Below are 23,914 nucleotides of genomic sequence, written 5' to 3'. Positions count from 1 at the left end.
GCTTTGGACACACATAATATGGCCATATCTGTGTACACACACCTGGAGATTGATTCATAATTGATCGGTTGAAAGCTATTGTTTTAAAACCCTAATTGTTTCTATGTAGAACTCAATTAAATAAAAACACTCAATGGTGCTAACTGATGAGGTTAGGTCTTGCCTTATTATAACTCTTTTAGATGCTTAACTTACTAATCTGTGTTTTAGTGTAAAATCTATACTGCATAGTCTTATGGACACAACCAGCACAACTTGATCTTAGGAGCAAAAACCCAGCAAGTAAAATGCTGATGTCAAGTAAACTTGCTGATATTTTGAACGGTCTCGATAAGTAGTTCTTCCACACTTTATCCACATTGCCTGGAGGCTGTGAGCACAGTTTGTTCTGTTTCAGGCATTTCTTTCGACAGATTCAGAACAGACATTTGCAGCAAGTGGGAACTGTTCTACTTCAGATACATGACTCATTCTGAGTGAGTGAGACACAGTACATGTGAGAGGCATGTATTTCCCTTTTGTGTGGAAGCAGGACACATGTGGACTGGATCCCCAGAGAACTGCAGATGTGTCATTTAATCAATTATGCAATATAATAATCTTTTGTTGGTCGATTTAATTAATTGACTCAGTTGTTGATTGAGAATGGAGACATAAGTTTGAAATGATTTAGGTAAACTTTTAAACGTTAAGTGGTCTCAGATAAACGGATTTCTAGAGATATGCAGAGAACACAAACTGCTTGCAACCTCCTGCAAATTTGGGAAGATATCGCTTCTTCTTCTTTTGAGTTTATGGGTGGTTGGGGCAACTGCCACCTGCTGGACTAGAGAGTGAGACAGAAGATTGACAGAATTTTTTTGTTAATTGTATGAAACTCCAAAAAAAATTTATATATACAATCAACAACATAAGACTGGTGATTTAAATTGCATACATAAATGGCTAAGTCCAAACAATTAACTCAAGCAATAAAGTATGTATATGGAAATATTCCTACATGAAATAACTCCTAACCTCCATTAAAGCCTATAAACATGATGCCAAAAAATGTCATTATCCTCAATAGTCTCTCAGTCATACTAACAAAATCACATATATAACAATCCTACTGATTGCCTACACTTATGTATACAGACTCATAGGCTGCGTTCCGTTCCATAGTGTACTTTAAAAAGTGTGCTCCCCACTTTTTGTCAAGGGTCACTAGTCGGGACACCCTGCAACATCACCAGCACAGAGATCGCCTCCTGACATCCATGTGTAACCTGGTTTCCTGTAATTCAGGAAGTATAAAAGGAGACAAGATGGCGTTTCACATCGCACAGTCATTGAGTCTGCCCATGCCGTTTCCGACGCTTCGCCGGATTTTATGTGACTTTGGGTCCAATTCCTGATTGAGTGTGTGTTGCTAGAACGCGGTGTTAGCTTCCCTGCGCAACAGCCCGTTAATTCATGCCCATGCAGTGATGAGAAAGACAAACGAGTCGATGCGTGTCCATTCTTTTATTTTCTCCGTTGTCAGGCAATATTACAAACTTCCGGGTGGATTCCGTACTTAAATCAAACCAAAAACTACTAAAAGAAAACAGGTTCAGGCTCTATATTCCAGCTCATCTCACATTTCCGCATTTACGCACATTGCATTACCCACAAAGCATTGCCCGCACTGGACTACACTTCTGTAAACAGCTGCCGTAAAATCAACCTCTCTCCCGCAACAGCGGGTATAATTGTGTAAACTCTTGCTCTCGGTGTGAGAGAGTTCTTACAATGACTCGCGTGGTTATCCTGCCTGTTCGCGCTATTTCCGCGTTTGGATTTACCGTCCACGCTACAAGGGCTAACTGCTAGTCTTCTGGTCCGCTTCCGGTGGCCCGTGACAGTTGCATTACCAAAGGCACTCGCTCTCTGGTAACCCTGCAACGTAGGGAGTGATACACTAACGTCAATCATGTAACAGTATCACGTTTGGTTGCGCCATGTCGTTGTCTCATGCTGGATTCCTCTTCAAAAGCAGAAAATGCACTTTGCACTATTTATTACACTTTATTAAGCATTTCTTACATTTTCTTTTAATATGCACCTTAAATGTTAAGAGATAATTGTTAAGTGTTCGTTGTGACTTTAGAATTATGTTTACATTTTAATTATTTAAGTTTTCCATGGTTATTGACATTTCTGTCTTAAAAACTGAGGGGACTATGATCAGAGGAAGGTTAAGTTTAAAATAAAAATGTTTAAATGTAATATATTTTTCTCCTGGTCCTTATTTTAAATGGGTCATAAAAATATCAATAAATGTCAATATCAACCGATATGAAACACTGATATCATGATACAGTTTTCAGCCATATCGCCCAGCCCTACTTGGTAGTGTAAGCACAGTGGATACTTGTTGCTAATACTTTGGAAATTTAATTAAATATAAATTATTTATTGAAGCAAAACTGATACTATCACAAAATGAAAACTAATGTATACTAAATCTGTGTATAACTCATAAAATTTTTATGCAATTAATTTATAAGATCTATGGAGAAGTTAGTATTGTGCAGTTTTCGTTATAATTTATGAGCTATACCATATAATAGTAAGGATGTATTGATTAAGTTCAATTTAAATAATATGACATTTTTCATTTAATTAAAATATTTCATTGATTAATATTGGTAATTTTTATGGTAATAAATAGATAAATCTCATTTCGAGCTCAGTACCAGCAAGGTGTAATGACTGATGGAAAATTTTTATGTCCACTTCCGACAAAGTGATGAACCCAACGTTCAATTGTCCCCTACACCGTTTACAGTTCCCTTTGAACTTAACAGCTTTGTTCCCTGCGGTATAGCATCACACTTAACATGGCTTAATACCCAGTGCAGTCCAGTACTTATGGTTTGGAACAGCTATAGCCCCGGTTTAACTGCAGTGTAATGTCCCACACCTGTGGTTTGCCAAACCTTGCATCACTGCATCAGTATTTACTCTGTTTCATGATTTATGAGCTTGCCTTTCTGCCTGGTTTGCATATCACCTCACCTGTACTTGATTCTTGACCCCGTTTTTGTCTATAGATTTGATTTGTGTTGACTGTGTAAAAAATAAAGGAATCTATCTAAAATTTTCACTATCTCTGCTACCTGACAACAATACAGAGATAAAAAGACTAGTACTCTGCCTTAATTCTAATAATTTTATTAAGGAAATCATCTCCAACGTACAGCAATTCCCCTATATATATATACTGTACGATGTTCTTCAGAATCATGTTGATGATTGAAGAATTCATGTAAAAAAAAAAAACAATCTGCCGTCTTTACCTCACTACATTCTCTCAATTATTTTTACTTTTGTCTCCATCATTAGTGCTTGCCACTTCTTAGAAGTACCAGCTTCATCGCCGCTGCTTTTTCGCTTGCTTCTGGACATCCTGGGCTTGAAACACTGCAAGCATGTGACAATGTACGACAGACATGCGATCTGACTTCCATGACTGAACATGCGTGAATGCATGAAATGCTGGATTGAACAGAATGCTGCCTTTTAATCGCCGCATTAAGGACCCTTTCACTCTCGCATAGAGCCGGCTTTTGTGATCTTGCCGCTAAAGAGGAAAAGGCTGCTGTTTCTCCATGTAAAGGCCCCCGTTCCCAGACGGGAAAGCCATTTGGCCAGTCAGTGGGAGGAGCTGTTTGAGGTAGCATGCAGGGGGCACTGTCCACATGGGCCCCCTCTACCACTCTGCTCTCCCCCATCGCTCACCAGCCTTGTGCCTGCATGACAGCAGGGCACTGCCTCCTTAAAACCCTTTCCTTCCCCACTTTTAAAAAAAATATTACCCTTTCCTGTAAGACCTGGCCTTGTGTCCATGTGTCTGTGGTATCATCCATGCAAAGACTGTTACAGTATTTGGGGGATCTACTGTACTGTATATTGCTAAATGTCAAGATATCACATTATCTGGTTAAACATGAACTCCAGATGTTTCTACTGAATCAACTAGATCATGAAGCTATAACCTGAACACAAAAGAGAGCTTTCTACCTATCAGTGGTGTGCCTACAGGATAGTTCTGCCTCGTTTCACGCTGAATTTTCTGAGGAACAGCTGTGATTGTCAAGTTAGGCAGGGCAGTGCCAAGCTCACAAATTCTGCCAGGCATTTCCATTTGAGCGAAGGCACAAACAGTCTGAATGCTGATGTCTGGAGATGAGGTTACACGGCTCAGTTGAGGCTAATGTTAACGCGAGTGCGAAAAATGCAACTTCAGCTGCCTGTCCCAATCTGATGGATTTCAGGGCCGTTTTTAAATATGGTGTTGAGTTTATTCTTTCTTAGTCAGCATAGCAGCTTGCTTCACATTATTCACAGCCAGAAGACGAATATGGCATCATTATTTGTTAGATTACCACCACAGGTGCCATGATAGGATACAATTTACGTCTTTGTCTCTTCCCTGCCTTGCTCTACAGTCTGATTATTGTTTGTACATGTTTCTTGTAATTAGGTTGTGTTTAGTTTGTCACACTTGTCTGGTTCTGAAACGTGTGTAGGCTGTGTATATACACACATCTCTGTTTAAAAGCGGTATTGAGTTCCTGTAAGATATTCATAATGCTCTTTCAGAGTTTCTCAGACTTGTTTATTATTAGATGCCGCTTATAATTGTGCTCTGACCTTTTCCTGCCTGACCTGAATTTGGATAATGTTTATGGATATTTGTGGGCTACCTGTGTCTGCCTGTGCCTTAACCAAACCATTGGTTCTGACAATTATATTTGGAACAGTGCTAATTAAAGTCTACACATTTACACCCCGTTGGCATACCTGCAATTGGAACAGAGACAAAAGCAAATGACATTCCTTTTACCAGGGCCAATAATACAGTACTTTCTAAGACTCCTGGCTGGAGCCAGCTGTGCCCCTGCTAGGATTTAATCTCAATATCCAGCAAATATGGTGAAGACTTATACAGCTTATAAACAAATTCAGTAATAGCTTGGACATTTGTATTTTGGCACTGCCAAAACCATCAGTGGTCAGATGAGTGAGAATGAGGACTTGTGTCATGTGTGACATCACATGAGCAAAGCTGCACATGTTCTAGGAGGATGCCCAAGTCAGCAAGTCTACCTTGACCTTTCCAGATTGGTAGCTTTTATCTCATAGGGAAGAAACGTTGCATCTTGATATGTGCAATATGCAATACCCATAGTCTGGGGAGTCTATATTGAATATTTAGAGAGCTGTAACTCATCTGTATATACTGAGTTCTGATAGGATTAGTGTCCTTGGCCTTGATTTGTTCTCATTTCTCACTCACTGTCAACTTTAACTTCCTCTTACGCCAACAGCTGACCAGATAAAATCTTTAAGAACTTTAAGAACTGCCGACATCAGGAGCACAAATGGAGTGTAGGAAGCATTTCTATCTAATGCTTTTGAATGCAGAATTTTAATGACACATGAATGCGTTGAAAGATATGATGTAATTCAATAGAAGTGAGCACAAAAAAAATAGAACATGACTCATAATCTTTACAAAACAAACTGAATAAGAATTCAATAATATAAAAATGACCTTTGTGTGATCATTTTGAGAGCACAATATTCTTACGTTTCCACTGCAGTCTTCATCATTTTAATGGCTGCACAATCTTCAATGAAAAGGGAACTTGATTTTTTTTTTTTTTTATGATTTTACATTATGTGCTAATATTTTTTATCAAACATGTTTGAATGACAGATTTTTACATTTTAAGGTGTGTTCACACTTGAGTTGACCATTGTCATTGGTTCAACTAAAGCGAACTCTGGTGCTCCTGAAGTATGTACCTCAGTGCGCACCAAACTTGATTTTTTTTTTTTTATGATTTTACATTATGTGCTAATATTTTTTATCAAACATGTTTGAATGACAGATTTTTACATTTTAAGGTGTGTTCACACTTGAGTTGACCATTGTCATTGGTTCAACTAAAGCGAACTCTGGTGCTCCTGAAGTATGTACCTCAGTGCGCACCAAACAAGCAAACCGAGACTGTTTGAAAAGTCATAGCCACATCACACGCGTTAGAGCTTAAAAAAATTTACACCAAAAGTCATTAATAAATTTAACAGCGCCAAATTAAATGTTACATTTAATGAGCATCCAAGGACAGAAGTGTACGTGATAGCTCAGCAGTGCTGTGTTTAATGTTTTTAAGGAAAGAAAATAATCTATCGAAGAAGTAAAGATCGCAGCTTGCCGTTTATGTTTATTTTATTGTATTTTATTTATTTCATTTGTTTGTTTGTTTATTTATTTATTTATTTTGTGGAAAAGTCACCTCTGGCAACTGTCTAGATAAAAGCTATAAAAATAAAAACTTTAGGCGTATTAGCGACTATTTTATTCGCCATCTGGAGCCATGCTTGTTTTTCAATGTATAACGCTACATTTTATACACTTGTCATGAGCTTTCAGCTGGTAAAGTGTGAACACGCCCTTAAGTGAATGAAACAGTGGTGCATACTTCAACAGCAAAAATAACTGGTGTTTAGTTAAAAAAAAAAAAACTTTACTCTTATTAGGGTGCCAAGAGCACAGCGTGGTATCCTGAAAAAAAAAAAAACGCCATTGTTAATGGCTCGTCAAATAATTAGCCATATTAGCAATTCATAAGCCACTCAAGGGGAAAAATAGTTTTGATAAACACATTTTATGGTAATATATCACAACCAAGTTTTAAAAGTCATTACTCATTCATTGCCTCACTCCTTTTGATTTCTTACAGTAAGTCAACAATCATATAGTAATTGGGAATTTATTCATATTAATATTCAGTAAAGTATCTTCCAACCCCTGGAAAGGAATCCATCGTTTCAGTGACATTTTTCTATAGGGTCGGGGTTGCTACCTTGACACCGTGACTTTGCTCAAGGGCCCGACAGCGGCAGCTCAGTAGCACTGGGACTCAAATGGGGGGGGACATTCTGATCAGCAGTTCAGGACCATAACAACCAAGCTACTGCTGACAATTGATATACAATACATAATAGTTAACATCTGTTTATGTGCAAAATGTTTCTTCACACAACAAGCAGGTGTTTTGTTTTTTCCGTTTTGTTCTGCTGAGTCATTGCACCTCTGTGTGTGTATGAGAGATAGAGGAATCGTGGTCGTGTTTGGGTGTTGCAAAATTTCCCTGTTATGATGAAAGTAAAATGTAACGCAACAGATAATTAAATTTGCTTCTGATTCAAAGTCAGCATTGAGTTCATAGGAAAAAAAATCCCTTGTTGATTGTTTTTTCTGAAGACATTAAGCCATGAATGAGCAATGCAGCAAAAGTTTTCTTTTTAATTGTGTAGCATTGTGTATGGATTTTCGTCATGTGCCTAACATTGGTGTATGGTACTTCATGCTTGTTTACTCCTATGATCTGTAATTTGTAAACTGCTTTTAAAATTGGTTAATATTGCTGTTTGCTATTTTAAATTTTCACTCATAAGTGAATCTTTGCCAAAAATGCAACCACGGGGGGGCGCAATCCAGTGTCTTCTTGTGCCAGTCCCAAGTCTGGATAAATGCAGAGGGTTGTGTCAGGAAGGGCATCCGACGTAAAACATTTGGCAAATCAATGATGCGAATCAAGAATATAATTCCCATACCGGATCGGATCACTGGTGCTGTTGACCTACAGGGTGCTGGTGGAAATTGGGCTACTGTTGGTCGAACAAGGAGAGGAGGAAGGCGTGTTCGTAAGCAGAGAGAGAAGAGGAAAGGCAAGAGTTTAGGAGTGATAGTAGGGACTTTGAATGTTGGGACCATGACAGGTAAGGGAAGAGAGTTAGTTGATATGATGCAGAGAAGAAAGGTGGATATACTGTGTGTACAGGAGACCAGGTGGAAAGGTAGCAAGGCTAGAAGCTTAGGATCAGGGTTCAAATTGTTTTACCATGGTGTGGATAGGAAAAGAAATGGAGTAGGAGTTATCCTGAAAGAGGAGTTTGTAAGGAATGTTCTAGAGGTGAAGAGAGTATCAGATAGGGTGATGAGTCTGAAGCTGGAAATTGAAGGGGTGATGTTAAATGTTGTTAGTGGTTATGCCCCACAGGTAGGATGTGAGTTAAAAGAGAAGGAGAAATTCTGGAGTGAGTTAGATGAAGTGATGCAGAGCATCCCCAGAGGTGAAAGAGTGGTGATTGGTGCAGACTTCAATGGACATGTTGGGGAAGGGAACAGAGGTGATGAAAATGTGATGGGCAGGTTTGGTCTTCGGGACAGGAATGTAGAAGGACAGATGGTGGTGGACTTTGCAAAGAGGATGGAAATGGCAGTAGTAAATACTTTCTTCCAGAAGAGGCAGGAACATAGGGTGACATATAAGAGTGGAGGCAGAAGCACTCAGGTCGACTACATCTTGTGTCGACGTTGTAACCTGAAAGAGATCAGTGACTGCAAAGTGTTGGTAGGGGAGAGTGTAGCCAGACAACACAGAATGGTGGTGTGTAAGATAACCCTGGTGGTAAGGAAGGCGAAGAGGACAAAGGCAGAGCAGAGGACAAAGTGGTGGAAGCTGAGAAAGGAAGAAGTTTGCGAAGTCTTTAGGGAGGAGTTGAGACAGGCTATGGGTGGTCAGGAGGTGCTTTTAGTTGACTGGACAACTACAGCCAATGTGATCAGGGAGACAGGTAGGAGGGTACTTGGTGTATCATCAGGTAAGGGGAAAGTGGACAAGGAGACTTGGTGGTGGAATGAGGAAGTCCAGGAGTGTATACAGGGAAAGAGGCTAGCTAAGAAGAAGTGGGACACTGAGAGGACTGAAGAGAGTAGACAGGAGTACAGGGAGATGCAGAGTAAGGTGAAGGTAGAGGTGGCAAAGGCCAAACAAAGAGCATATGAGGACTTGTATGCTAGGCTAGACAGTAAGGAGGGAGAAGGGGATCTGTACAGGTTGGCAAGGCAGAGAGATAGAGATGGGAAGGATGTGCAACAGGTTAGAGTGATTAAAGATAGAGATGGAAATGTACTGACAGATGCCAGGAGGGTGATGGGAAGATGGAAGGAGTACTTTAAGGAGTTGATGAATGAGGAAAACGAAAGAGAACAAAGAGTAGAAGAGGTGACTGTTGTGGAACAGGAAGTAGCAAATATTGGTAGAAGTGAGGTGAGAAGGGCGTTGAAGAGGATGAAGAGGGGAAAGGCTGTTGGTCCTGATGACATACTTGTGGAGGTATGGAAGTGCTTAGGAAAGGTGGCAGTAGAGTTTCTGACAAGTTTGTTTAACAAGATCTTGGAGAGTGAGAGGATTCCAGAGGAATGGAGGAGAAGTGTATTGGTGCCAATTTTTAAGAACAAGGGAGATGTGCAAAGCTGTGGCAATTATAGAGGTATAAAGCTAATGAGCCAGACATTGAAGCTGTGGGAAAGAGTAGTGGAAGCTAGGTTAAGGGCAGAGGTAAGCATTTGTGAGCAGCAATATGGCTTTATGCCTAGAAAGAGTACATCAGATGCAGTATTTGCTTTGAGGATGCTGGCGGAGAAGTACAGAGAAGGTAACAGGGAGTTGCATTGTGTCTTTTTAGATTTAGAGAAAGCGTATGACAGGGTGCCAAGAGAGGAGCTGTGGTATTGTATGAGGAAGTCTGGAGTGGCAGAGAAGTATGTTAGAGTGGTGCAGGACATGTATGAGAGCTGTAAGACAGTGGTAAGATGTGCTGTAGGTGTGACAGAAGAGTTTAAGGTGGAGGTGGGTCTGCATCAAGGATCGGCTCTAAGCCCCTTTTTGTTTGCTCTGGTGATGGACAGGATGACAGATGAGGTAAGACAGGAGTCCCCATGGACTATGATGTTTGCAGATGACATTGTGCTCTGTAGCGAGAGCAGGGAACAGGTGGAGGAAAATTTGGAGAGGTGGAGGTATGCTCTGGAAAGCAGAGGAATGAAGGTTAGCCGCAGCAAGACGGAATACATGTGTGTAAATGAGAGGGACCCAGGAGGATCGGTGAGGCTACAGGGGGCAGAGGTAAAGAAGGTGCAGGATTTTAAGTACTTGGGGTCAACGGTCCAGAGCAATGGAGAGTGTGGAAAGGAGGTGAAGAGGCGGGTACAGGCAGGTTGGAATGGGTGGAGAAAAGTGTCAGGTGTGTTGTGCGATAAAAGAGTATCAGCGAGAATGAAAGGAAAGGTGTACAGGACAGTGGTGAGACCAGCGATGCTCTACGGCTTAGAGACAGTGCCGCTGAAGAAAAGACAGGAGGCAGAGTTGGAGGTAGCAGAGCTGAAGATGTTGAGGTTCTCTTTGGGAGTGACAAGGATGGATAGGATTAAGAATGAGTTCATCAGAGGGACAACCCACGTTAGATGTTTTGGAGATAAAGTCAGAGAGTCCAAATTGAGGTGGTTTGGGAATGTTCAGAGGAGAGATTGTGAATATATCGGTAGAAGGATGCTGAGGTTGGAACTGCCAGGTAGGAGGTCTAGAGGAAGACCAAAGAGGAGATTTATGGATGCAGTGAGAGAGGACATGAAGTCAGTTGGTGTGACAGAAGAGGATGCAGAGGATAGGGTTAGATGGAGGCAGATGATTCGCTGTGGCGACCCCTTAAAGGGAACAGCCGAAAGACAAAGAAGAAGTGAATCTTTGCCAAAAACGTGAACAATGCATAATCAGCCCTGTTTTTAAACAAACTGCACTGAGAAGCAAATCAAGACTGCTCTTAATACAATTTGAGGGCAGCTCTAATCAATTGTGTGCACCATGATCACAAAACATACTTGAGAAACATACTGAACATGAACCCTTGACTGAATAATTAAATCTCCACAAAGATTATTCTTTCTTTAAACAGTCTGTCTTTGCAGTAGTATACAGGGAAGGACAGAAAGAGCGTCTGTCCGGGACATCAAGGCCCCTACTTATTAGACTAAACAGATACTGCTTTAAATTAGCCGGTCTCACACCATGTGCATAATGGCAGCTGGCAAATTTCATTAGTGCTTTTGAAAAGATGCTGGTATTCGTCCATATTTAGCTGCTCTTTCATGTCAATAGTAAACATCAGTCCCTGATGAAGGAAAGCAAAGATAATAGGAAATGAAAGATATCTCACTGTGAACTTTGGTGTGACACAAAGTTCTAAGCACAGAGGTCATCCCTAATACTAGCTAACGATTTCAACACCATGCAATCAGGAGAAATTTGTTAACATAGATATAACAGATATAACAAAGTGACATGCAAGCCTTTGATTTGAATATATCTGAAGGACCACTCTGTCACCAGAGAAGAAGAATCTAAAAAATACATGCTAGACAGAACTGAGACATAATCTTATCTGGGAACGGTATGCGCCAAAATATACAGTACTGAAACCCGTGCATCTTTGACGCACGTGTGCATTTGTCATGTGCAAAATAGCTCCAGACATACTTGTTCCCAGGAGTGAAAAAAAAAATTGCTGTTGGAAACGGGTCTCTCGATAGAGGAAAAGTATTATATTCCGCTTATACGGAAGTGGTCGTGAACGTAGACTGAGTTTAAAAAAGTTGGCAGAACAATTTCTTTCCATACCCGTTCCATTCCCCCAATTTTACACACACTTCAAACACTTACACTGCGAATACCATGGTAAATCAACAGGCTAGTATTGTTTGTTAGTTTCTTTCAGGAAAAAATAAACTCACAGATGAGAACAAGTTATAAGGTATTATTCTTTGTCTATTCATTGTACAAATACTGTATATTTTGGGGCATACTGTACTTATTACAATATCATCAATTAATTAAAATAAAAAAGCATATTATCTTGTAAAAATATAATGTCAGCAGAGACAATTTTACAACATGCACAAGGACAGAAAAGCCTCCAGAGCCTTGTTAGAGCCAGCTAAAAATATTAAGCAATCAACATAACATGGCACAAGGAAACACATACACACAAACACTAGTAGGTTTAAAAGCAATGCCAAAGAATCCTGAAATACTGCCCAGCTAAAAAGATTCAGCCTTAACACTGATTGAAATTCTAAGCGAGCTACTGTAGGTTGGAGCAGAATCAGAGAATCCTGGCAGTGAGGGTAACAAAGTGCCAGCTCTTAAGGCCCTGATTAAACAATGACATTCATCAGCTAACGGCTTCTAATGCCTTTCCTTTCCCAAAGACTCGTCTTTTCACTGCACTCTAAATTTGCAAACTACACCTTCTCTCCACATTTAACCTCCTAAATGTGAGAAAGTATAAAAGTGTTATATTAGAAATCATAATATCTGATATTATAAATAAAAAAACAGTAGATATGTACAGTGGGTATTAGAAAATGAATAATAACAACCGTTCTGCAGTTGGAATTAAACCTACAGCTTATGGCAGTGAAATTAATATATCATAAAATGTTCCAAATTCGATAACATAATAACATCATATCTCAAAGTGAAGTGGAACCTCAGTTCAGGTACATAATTCATTCCTAAGTTCTGTTCGTAGCCTGATTTGGTCATATACAGATTCATTTTTTTTCATAGGTATACATGTAAATAGAACTAATCAGTTCTTCATCAGTATGAACTGTATTTAACTTTCGATTTATTTTGTTTATATCACAAAATATAAAACAAAGTATAAAAAGCCGTAATTATATAAAAAAATAACACAACACTTAATATTAAAAAAAACTGTACAGGAGACAGAGCGACCACTTCATGTATTGTTCCCATGTATTGTTTTCTTAGCAAAACTCTGCTGATGTGAAGGAATAGTGAAGAGGAAGACGTATGAAGAGGTGGTTAGTTTTAAAGACGAGAGTTCCCTTCCATAATAACATTGTGTAATTCTCCTTAAGTAGTTTTCTTTCTTTTTTGTTACTTGGCCTCTGGTCTGTACGTGGCAGCCGTTTTCACTAAAAATATATCCGGAGAGATTTGTTTTTTCACACCTGCGCAACTGCACTGCACAAAAAGATACCACGTTATTATAAGGTGTACACCACAGTTTTGTTCGCATGATACTTCTTGGCAAACGCTTGGATGTCACTCCACTTTGCACAACATTCTTTTATCATGTGTGCACCCTGCGACCACGGACTGAGCAAAATTTATAAGTGTGACGCACCCATGCCTTTGTTCAGCTGATAGACTCAGCTTGAAATGGCAGTTTCTGGTTCGTATTTTGAGGAGGAGTTCGTAAAAAGAGGCAAATTTTAGGCGAATTCTAATGTAGCACTGTATCTACATACCTATGGAACTGTAATCTCTGTTAAGCAAATAGGTTAGTTCCCTGAAAGTCTTTCATAATGTTTTTGTTTGTCTGTTAATTTGTTTATTTTAATTATTATTATGTTCATTTCAAATGTGATGCTTATTTGTTAAATGTTAGACCTGGTTCAACAACCAGTAATAAATTGAAATACAAAATAAAAAGGTAAGCATTTAGATATAAAGTGAGAAATAATAAGATTTATTTGTTGTGCTGTTATAGCTAGATTTTAATCAGGCTAAAAAAACAGAGAGGACTTGAATTTTCTTTTTACGAATCTAGGTGATGGGACTACAACTGATTAAACATTAAAATTCTGTACACAAATCATAAAAACACATAAATTACTGACATCTACATAAATTCCAGATTATGGATCTATTACCTATAATAAACTCTCTGCAATTAAATAGTTATTTAATATAAACAGTTATGCAATTACATAACTGTACAGATCCATAATGCGATTTGGATTTTAATTAATTATGCAGCGCTACTCTATATCATGATACGAATATCAGAAATGCCTTTGAAAGTGGTGGCACATTTTACTGCCTGTAGAGTAAATCTGATTGGATTGTAGGCCCATTACATAACCTGCAGATAAGCTGTAATTTAGCCTGTAGCCCTACAGCAGCACAATACCCTGGAGTTACAATGCAAACTGTTTGACACTTGTAAATGGCAAGTGAGAGTCCAAGAGTTAACATTTGCCATGAAAACATACATTATGGAATCAGACTCAGTGGAAATGTATGCTTATAATAAACTGTACTATATTTTTACAAGTTATATTTACTAAATCAGTGCAAAAAAGCACAGAAGTTAATTCTTTATGCCTCACATGCTTTAGGCACATCACCTCTGGATGTGATGTGATGTGATGTATGATGTGGATGTGTTGTTGATTTTGATGTGAAATGTCTTAATTCGAGCATTCATTAAGAAACTATTAAGAAATTATGAGTGTTTCCCAGTATGGAGTATATACGTGGGCAGGCCACCCAGGTACGGTATATTGACAGCTGCCAAGTACATTTGCTGATCCTTTCTAAAAATCTGTCAGAGAACGATGCCTTTCACGATCGATTATCGAGTAGCGGACAGTCGGACAGCGCGAAAGTAATGTCCGCTACTAATTAATCATTTCTCGTTTCTCGTTAATCGCACGATGAACAACTCTTCTTTATAAAACCCAGGAAGATAAATAAAACTCAAGCAGCATAAATCCTTGCAGGAGCAGCACAGCACTGGTCAATGACTGATTATAAAATATAATAATAATAATAAACACAATAAATAAAAAATCCTGACGTTGTGTGGTTCGAAGAGGGAGGCTTCAGACATCACATTGTACATTTGGGTTTATGTCATAAAGTTATTATTACTTTTTTTTAAAAAATGTTTAAATTCTACTGATACCAGAAAATGGGAATGACGTCGCAAAAATGCAGAACTCACAAACTGTGCATATTATTATTATTATTACTAATGATCTTATGGACCTGTGCTATTTCTTTTTTTTTTTTTCGCTCGATCATGTGTGTGTATAGCTGGTTAAAATGAAGTAAAATTCAGTTCATCATATTGCCTAGGTTGTGCTGAAAAAAAGGATATGTCTGAGGTTAACTCTATATTGCACAATCCTGACTCCATATATGTTTATTATAACATACCAATGCAAAAAATGGCTAAAATGCTCTAGTTTTAAAGAACTACGCGCTCTGACAAACAGTTCCATCATTATACACAAAAGAGTGTTTAGTGTGCTTTGTCTTACTCTTCACATAGGGTGGGTGGAGGGGAAGCTTTGTAGGTTGGATCTGTAAAATGTGAAATTAATATAAATATCAAATACATATAAATATTATGCAAAAGGTCATACGTATTTATTGTTCGTTGTATGTAGGAGACCACTTCTGTGCTACAGGTAATGCCGTCCCGCTCCGCAGTTTACCACCGCAAGTATATTTCAGACCTGTGAAGGAACACTGTTAGTCCATGTACTTTTAATTTTAAGATCTTCAACTTAATTCTCAATGCCTTCTATTTGAAAGACAATTACAAAATAATTTCAGACACATTAAGACTTCACAGACATCCTTCAACCATGTTTGTAAAATGGCACACTGTCCTTTGTTCCCTATCTGCAAAGTGTATTATGATTGTTTGGCATCTTTAGCACCAGCGCTGTTGGAAATCATGGGCAAATTATACACTTTAGTTTAAGACAGGCTCATAAAACTTCATAAACAGTGCACTATGCAGGTGTGATTTTGGATGTATTAAGTATAATGTATGAGTTGTTAGAAATAAAAAAGAGAATATATTAAAAGGTAAGAACGAGGGCCAGTTGTTTGGGTTCTTTTGTTTATTAAGGGTTAATAAATAATAGTGTATGATTTAATATACTGCACTTTAATATTAGATTATAAAGAGTTAAAGGGCTGCTTTTTAACAAGCAATAGAACCTGGAAAAAAAACTGACCTCAATACCATGGATCTAATTCACTGCACACACACACACTCTCTCTCTCTCTCTCTCTCTCTCTCTTTCTCTCTCTCTCTGAGGACAACCAGCTGCGCTGCACTGTGTGCTGCAAAATGAACACATGCATTACACCACTGTACAGAACAGTCGCTCTGGGCTACAGCAACACACATCTGCAGAGCAACTTCCCTTCTATCCTATTTCTAAAACACCCCCTTAACACTTCTTAAAAGCCATTTCACTGTAAATCATTAGACATTATTTATTCGTTAACTCATCTTTAATTTATCCTGAACAGTGGATCCATAGCCAATCCCTAGGACATGGGTTTGGAACACACACTGAATGATGCCAGTTCACTTCAAGTCGCCATGCACATGCAGATACTGTATGATATTACAAATAATTATTGGATGCAAACTTAAGGCTTAAAGTTTGTTATTTAACGCTCAATTAACTGCTACCTTATCGCTTTTTCTTAAGCTTAGAGATTATTGATAAACTGCGAGGTTCTAGTGAGACATCCTTTTACAAATGACTACCGGTTATCTCCTATTTGGTGAATTTACAGGTATTCCCAGATCAAATGTTTGAACTAGATCATGCAGTGGAATGTATTAATGATCTGTTTGATACACTTGGATCAGTCTAAGCCGGGGGGTTGGGAAGTGTAGGTGAATGTTTGGTTATGTTTTTCTTTTTTTTTCTGTTGCTGTACATCAGAAAAATTATATTAATATATAATATATAATTTCACTGTTTTTTAGATATTTGTACATCATAATTGTTCCATGAAAATATTTCAATTCAGCTATCATCTATATTAAAGCAAAACCACATGCATAAGAGTGTTAGTTAATCTGATCATTTGCACGGCTGTGGACCACAGCTAATCACAGCTAGGGTTGCGCGATATGCCCATTGTCATATCGTCCTATCGTCAGCCTGTAAGATCGCCGATACACGATAGTAGTCAAAGCCCAGGGATTCTGCGTGCTGTCGCGTTGTATTCAGAGAGTAGTACATATTTTTGTGGTTTTTTTTTTTCATTTCATGTCTGTTGTTTTATCGATAAATCTGCTCATATCTGCGCACGCGTTTATCAGCCTTTTGATCAAAAAGTTGCACGCGCAACTCACTTTCACTTTGCACAAGGCAGTGTTTATTGTTTAGTGTATATTTAAAGGCGCATAAACACAATAAAACAATTGTTTTAGGCTAACATATCATACCTCATTATAGTTTTTTTGCACACACGCGCGGGTGCGTTACAATAATAATAAGGAAAAATCACAATAATAAATTCGGAGCAGTACTACTAATAATAATTATACTGAATGAAGAAAGCGCCGTCGAAGAAGTATCATCATTGAAGGAGAGAAGAAAATGAAGAATTAATACTTATCAGTATTTACAGTTTGAGCTCGACATGTTTATGAGCTCTGTCGCTTGCTGTCAATGGGTGACTAGGAGAGAGAACACATTTTCGGCTTCAGTAGACACACAATACTTCAGACTGAAACACGACTGCCCCATACAGGTAATGAAGGGCATTTTCACAGCTTGCCGTGCGCAGCCGTGGCAAGTCACGGGATTCCTTTTCTTGAAACGTGGGTTTTTAATGGCGACATCTGTATCGTCCATATAGCTGACTATCGTCGATAGACGAGACTATCGTCGATAGACAATAGTATCGTCTATCGGCACAACCCTAATCACAGCCATACCAGAAATGACGACAGTACAAATATGCGCACACCACAGTGCTGTTGACTTCGTGAATATGACTGCTCAGAAGCTTTTGTTTAATTTTAGCTATCAGCAGCGCCGGCTGTAACTTAAATGACAGATTTACAGTATGAGTGCTCATTTCTAATACATTATCGTTTCTATAGTAGCATCATTTACATTGCAGACACACCATACGTACAGTACACTGTAAAAATGGAATCATGAGGCTTGTAATTTTCATTGAAAAAATTTGATGTAATCATTAAAAATAATGTGCATATTTCATTTAAAAAATGGTTTTCTGTGTTTCTTATAATATAATTAGAACATTTCAATAATAAGATTAGGAAATAAATTTTACCTTTTTTTTAAGGAAATGTGTGCAATTTTTAGGCTTAATTTGAGAAACCATTTAGGCCAAAATTTTGAGGAAAAAAGGCTCCGTACACTACCGTTCCAAAGTTTGGGGTCGCTTTTTAACTCCATGATCGTTCCTGATTTTTATTTTTTTCTACATTGTAAAGGAATGCTGAAGGCGTCCAAAAAATGCATTGATCTACTTTGAACAGTGAGATGTGTCTGCTACTTATGCTCTGTAAAGACTTCACAACGCCTCTAATCTGAGTTGCTGTTAATTGGTCATTTTTCAGGCTGATAACTCTAAATTAACTTCTTGTCTGCGGCAGAGGTAGGTTTTGGTCTCGCCCTCCTGGGATGGCCTTTATAAGAGTCAGTTTCATTATGGTGCTTGACGGATTTTGCAAATGCACTTGGAAATACTGTTCTTGCAAGAACTATTACAGAAAGGCTGACCTCTGTGTCTTAAAATAAGAACTGTTGTTTTTGTTGTTTTTATGTAATTACCTAATTCCATATGTGTTATTTTATAATTGTCCAATTATCCAGGTTTGATTGCGTCACCTTCATTTGAATCTCAACAACAGCAGTGATCAGATGGCATTTTGAAGGAGCAGAGGAACAGTGTAAAATGTTAAGAGGTAAGTTAAGCCTCTTACTAATTTTTACATTTAATTTTATTTCTTAAATAAGCTCCTTCCTTGCACTAGTGACAGCAATATAAATGAAATGAATTAAATATTGTGAACATTTCTGAAAAGATCCTGTCTGCCATTAGCATACTTGAGTTTGTTGTAGTGTCTTCACAGTTTACTGAAACAAGTTTTGGGGAGTTAGTGTTTTACAATGTTACAAAGATATGAACCTAGAAATGGTTTACTGTACAAGTTCTCTCAGGTTTTAGTACAGAATGTGACTATTTCCATAAAAAAAGATGTTAGCATATAATGCTAAACAGTTTATTTCAATGATACCAGTGAAACATGGAATAAAGGCATGTTTAACACCAAAATCCATTATGTATTAATTTTATTATAAAATGTTTATATTATTAAGTAATTTTCCTTAATACATATGAGTAAATCTTGTTTTATCTGCTTAAACTTAGATTCTGCTAGGGAAAAAATCAAGCCGAAATACTACTTAAGAATAAAAATGCGTCTGGCTAAATAATTTAGGATTTTTTTACATGATTTATTCAAGTAAATTCTTCTAAAAAAAAATCAAGCCCTAAAAACTGCTTAAAAATAATATGTTCAATAATGTTACCATATTTTTTATAGTAGATAGCACATAAGATTTTTTACAGTGATGTCTATAATTAATCATTGTTATTACAGATTGTTATTTAACAAAAAATAATAATTACTATTATATAACCTTTATTTAAAGGGAGGAATGTCCAGTTTAGGAGATTTAAAACAGACAATATACTTTTTTTCAATTGTTTGTTTGTTTATTAGTTTTTTACATAAAAGTCAGTTTCTTATCTAGATATTTTTTCTTTTGTCTTATTAACATCAAAACAAGATAAAAAGAGACTGGTGTGTGTATACAACTCTGCATGTACTGACATGCCATGGCAGAAAATTGTAAAAAAGAAAAATATATTATTTTTTTTATGACCAATAATTCAGCAATCTTTTTTTCAGTTTAAGGATAGTGGTGAGGTAAAGCCAGTTATTATCACAATTATGTGAGCCGTTTTTTAAATCTAAATTATAATTAAACTCACTCAACTGGTCCTGATCTGGGTTTAAAACCCACTGAAAAATTTTGCCTAATAATATACACACACAAGCTGACAGACACATGTTTAAATGGCTATTAAGGCTAAGACATTAAGTATTAAGGGCTGTATTGATTTACCTGAATACTGAGCCATGGAGAGGGCAAAAGACCTGTCAAAGCATCTTAAAGAAAAGGTATTTTTATCAATTAGGAAAAGTATATTAAAAGATATCCAAAGATTTTACATTGCCCATCTTTAGATTTCAAATACTGATTTTAAAAAAGTGTAAAATTAGTGGTCCTGTTGACACCAAGCCACAGTCAGGTAGACGATTTCCAGGAAAATTGTTCAAAGTATATAAAAAAAAAACACACAACTAATTTCAGCTGAAACCCAGGCGCCTCTGCAAAAAAACATGATGTAGCTATTTCTAGAAGCACAAGTAGGTACTTAAACAAGCATGGGCTGCATGATCAAGTTGCCAGAAAAAAGCTCTTACTGTGCCAATGCCACAAAACAGCCAGCTTACATTATGCCAAACAACACCTAAACAAGCCCTAAAACTTTTGGCACAAAGTCATTTGAAGTGAGGAGAAAAATGAAACTTTTTTTTGGCCCCAACTCTAAACACCATGTCTGGAGAGAAATCAACAAGGCGTTGAGAAGTGCACCTACTCTACCGTGAATGAAGGTAGATCTCTGATGTTCTGGGGCCTACAACAGAAAAAAGTGAATTAAAAAAATAAAATAAAATAAAATATATCTAGTAAGATCTTTGACTCTGAGCGCACCACAGAGGCGAGGTCTTACATGAAAAGCAGGGAAAGGAAGGGATTTTAAGAAGGAAGGAAGGAAAGAAGAGAAGGAAATAAGTGAGGATGTGCATGTGTGTGTCCAGAGTAAGTGCCCAGCTGGCATGTGCACAGTCGGCTGGCCAGTGATGGTGGCTGAAGAGTGTCAGAATGGACCCGCGTGGGCAGCGGATTCTGCAGGCTCCTCAATGCAACCCTTCTTGGGTGTGGAAAGGGATGGAAGTTGAACACGATACAGGCAACACTGTAACCGCAACAGCCTTAATGTCGAATGCAGCAGCCTTCTTCTCCTTAGTAGCTGGATTCCGATGGCTGGCTCTACGTTAAAGTGAAAGTGCCGTGACAGCTCGTGCAGTCCTTTAGCCGCTGTCTCTTGTGCGTGATCAAATGGCGATGTTCAGTCCACTAATCTTTGAAGTCCCAAAGGCTCATGACATTGCCATGCTCACATGCCGCTCTCGCATTTAGTATCTACTGCACATTCTCCTCGCTCCCAAACTCCGGACCCCGTGCTAAGGGTCTAATAATAATTATCCCTTTCCAGCCGTGCCAGATTCAGCAGCCCTGCCCCTTCACATACCTGCATGCCAAGTAAGCTAAGAACACACAGTATGCCAAATTTAAGTATTCAAAGTGTGTACGGCTTGCTGTATACAGTCGTTTATATCGTTCACACAGACTCTCAAACATATCCTGGAACAAAGGTTGCTGCAGACTCCTGCAAAAGGAGATGATCTGCTCATGTAATGTTGATACAGTACACTACCAGAATAGCGAAATTTCATAACAATGGACAGCATAATTATGTCACTTGGTCCCCTCTTATTAAATTTTTCTCTGAATTGTTCTGCCACCTTTTTCAAACTCAGTCCTATAAAATTCACTCAGTTCTCACTCACTTATCGTCTATCCTGCTTTATTCAGGGTCATGATGGGCCGGAAGCCTATCCCATGAGACAGGGTACACCCTGGACAGAGTGCCAATCCATTCTAGGGCACAAAGACCTACAAACACACTCAGACACTCAATTATACACTATGGGCAATCTGGGAACGCCAATTAGCCGAATCTGCATGACAATGGACTGTGGGAGGAAAAGTACAGAAGAAACCCACCAAGCACAGGGAGAACACACAAACTCCATGCACACAGAGGCAGGAATTGAACCTAAACCCTGAAGGTTAACCTCAAAATTTTTGTCAGGGTATATAAACTTATAAGCAGAACTATAAAGTTACTACATTTTCAGTTATAATAGGAACAAAAGACCATTTAAAGGAAAAACCTTCTCGATGATAAAAGTAATTCCATTCAAGTCAGGCCACATCACACCATGCCATTGTTGATTGTTTTCCTATAATTCATATGGCATGGTTGCAACATTTATTATTATCATTATTATGATTTTTATTATTATTATTATTATTATTATTATTAATCACAACATTATTAAATTTTTTCCAGCTTTTTAAACAGCTCTAGCAGAACAATTCCAACAAAGTAGTTACTGTATGTAAGACAAATAAATGGAGCTCAAATAGTTAAACAAACAAATAACAATGAAATAAAATGAACAACAAAAAACCTCGACATAAAAACAGCAGTTTTCTGCTCTGGTTTCCTTTCAAAAACAAAGGCCACTAAAAATACCTTGTCCTATATTGTACACTGAACTGCAAATGCGCCCTCTTGTGATGTGTAAATTAAAAGTGATGTGAACTGAGAAATGTTATGCAAAACAAACATTATCAGCTGTATTCCTAGTGCCAATTAATCTATTAATGACTGATCATTAACACCCTACTGCAAATGTGTTGTCACATTATAGATGCATACAAGATTTGCAGGGATTTATTTAAGGGATTTATATAATATTAGACATCCTACAAAAAAATAATACTTAGAATTGTTCTCTGTTAGTGTCACTTGACTGACCTAGATACTGTACATCTCTAAGCACACACAGGTTCTGAAGGTTTCCAGGTATTACATGTAACTAACAGGTTTAAAGCTGTGAAGTTGATCTTGAGAAAACAATGCTGAGCTCTAAGATAATACTCACCGAACCCATTTCTTTTACATTCTTACTATGAAAGGCTCTGTTTTAAATAGAAAAATTATGCATTTATTTGTTATTACCAAATTAGATTTTTTCCCCCTGTCTTCAGACAATGACCAAAATACCACTTCACTCTTTCCTGAAAAATTCAATTAAATGTTTTTGGAAAGAATGTAATTCTCTCTTCCCCTTTTATCTCTCACTCTCTCTGTCTCCCCTCTCTTCTCCTTCCTCCATCCCTCTCTCCTCGTCTCAATCCTTCCTCTTGCCTTTCTCTCCTCCCTCCCCTCTCTCTTTTCTCTCTCTATCCTCTCTTTTCCTTTCCTGTCTCTCCTCTTCCCCCTCTCTCTTCCGCTCTCTCTCTCTCTCTCTATCTCTCTCCCACAAGAGCCCAATTTAAAATTCTCCTGCTTCTGCTGGTGCATGAATAACGTCTTGATGCGCTCAGGCGGCTCGGGGTGTGTTCTTTATCATCGGAGCCGCACAGAGAGACATAACGAGGGCTCTGGGGGGAGGAGTTTATGTGTTTGTGTGTGTGTGTATGTGTGTGTGGTGCAGCTTGGCCAAGTTAACAGCAGGTTACCATCCTGGAGACACATCCACCCAGTGGGATAACAGAACATGGCACACACACACACACACACATAGAACGAGTATATTTTCCTCATTCTTACCGTTTGTTCTATCTTTCCGTTTCTCTAAATGATCTCTCTTTCTCTTACTCATACACATAGATCTATATCTCTAAAATAAATCTGCATAGGTTATTTACTATGCAGTATTTAAACAACTCTGTGGATGATGCTAAGTGGATGGGCAGAAGGGAAGGTGTGGTTCCCACATGGATCACCTTCCCAGTCCTGCATCGGTTAAGGAAACACGGGTCGCACAAGTCTGAGAAAGCTGTATCAGTCTTTATTGTATCTGCCACGCATGTCTTTATAACACTTTAATTAGATTCTTATAATCGCTCAAGGATTGGAATGCAAACCAAACTATAACTATTACTATTATATTAGATGCTTAATAATCAGTATAGTCCTGCTTATTCTATACTTGTGATTAATATTACATTAGTAAATGTAATATTAATGCACAGTATGTTTTACATTATAGAACAACTAACAATTTGTTAAAGCCTTAAACCAAACAGATAAACGATAAGGAAATAATAAAGTTGTATTTATTCATAAATAATATTAATGATTAAACCGCCTTAAAGTATATATTTGATTCAGTATATATTTGATTTTGTTAGAAAATAGCATGAAAATTCAACAATCATTTAAAGAGCAAGTTTAAAGCCATAGTGAACTATATATATATATATATAATCATGACAAACAATAAACTTGCTTAGTTTACAATGTCTAGTAATTTTTCTTGCTATATTTGGATGGATATTGAACTAAACACAGCCTGGGAGTGTGAATGAGCTGAACAGAGAGAGCAGTGATGGGTTTTAAGCTCACACCGCTCAGGCTACGGC

The 23,914-nt window shown here is 37.9% G+C and overlaps 1 protein-coding gene across 3 annotated transcripts in view; it reads right to left on the bottom strand.

Annotated features, from left to right (window-relative positions):
* Positions 1–23,914, bottom strand: part of apba2b (amyloid beta (A4) precursor protein-binding, family A, member 2b) — a 124,535-nt gene that overhangs the window by 100,364 nt on the left and 257 nt on the right. The gene's annotated exons all lie outside the window — the stretch shown is intronic.

Source organism: Clarias gariepinus, chromosome 3 (genome assembly GCF_024256425.1).
Source record: "Clarias gariepinus isolate MV-2021 ecotype Netherlands chromosome 3, CGAR_prim_01v2, whole genome shotgun sequence".
Lineage (NCBI taxonomy): Eukaryota > Metazoa > Chordata > Actinopteri > Siluriformes > Clariidae > Clarias > Clarias gariepinus.
The sequence above is the reverse complement of the archived record's forward strand: the minus strand, read 5'-3'. Positions and strand labels throughout refer to the sequence as shown.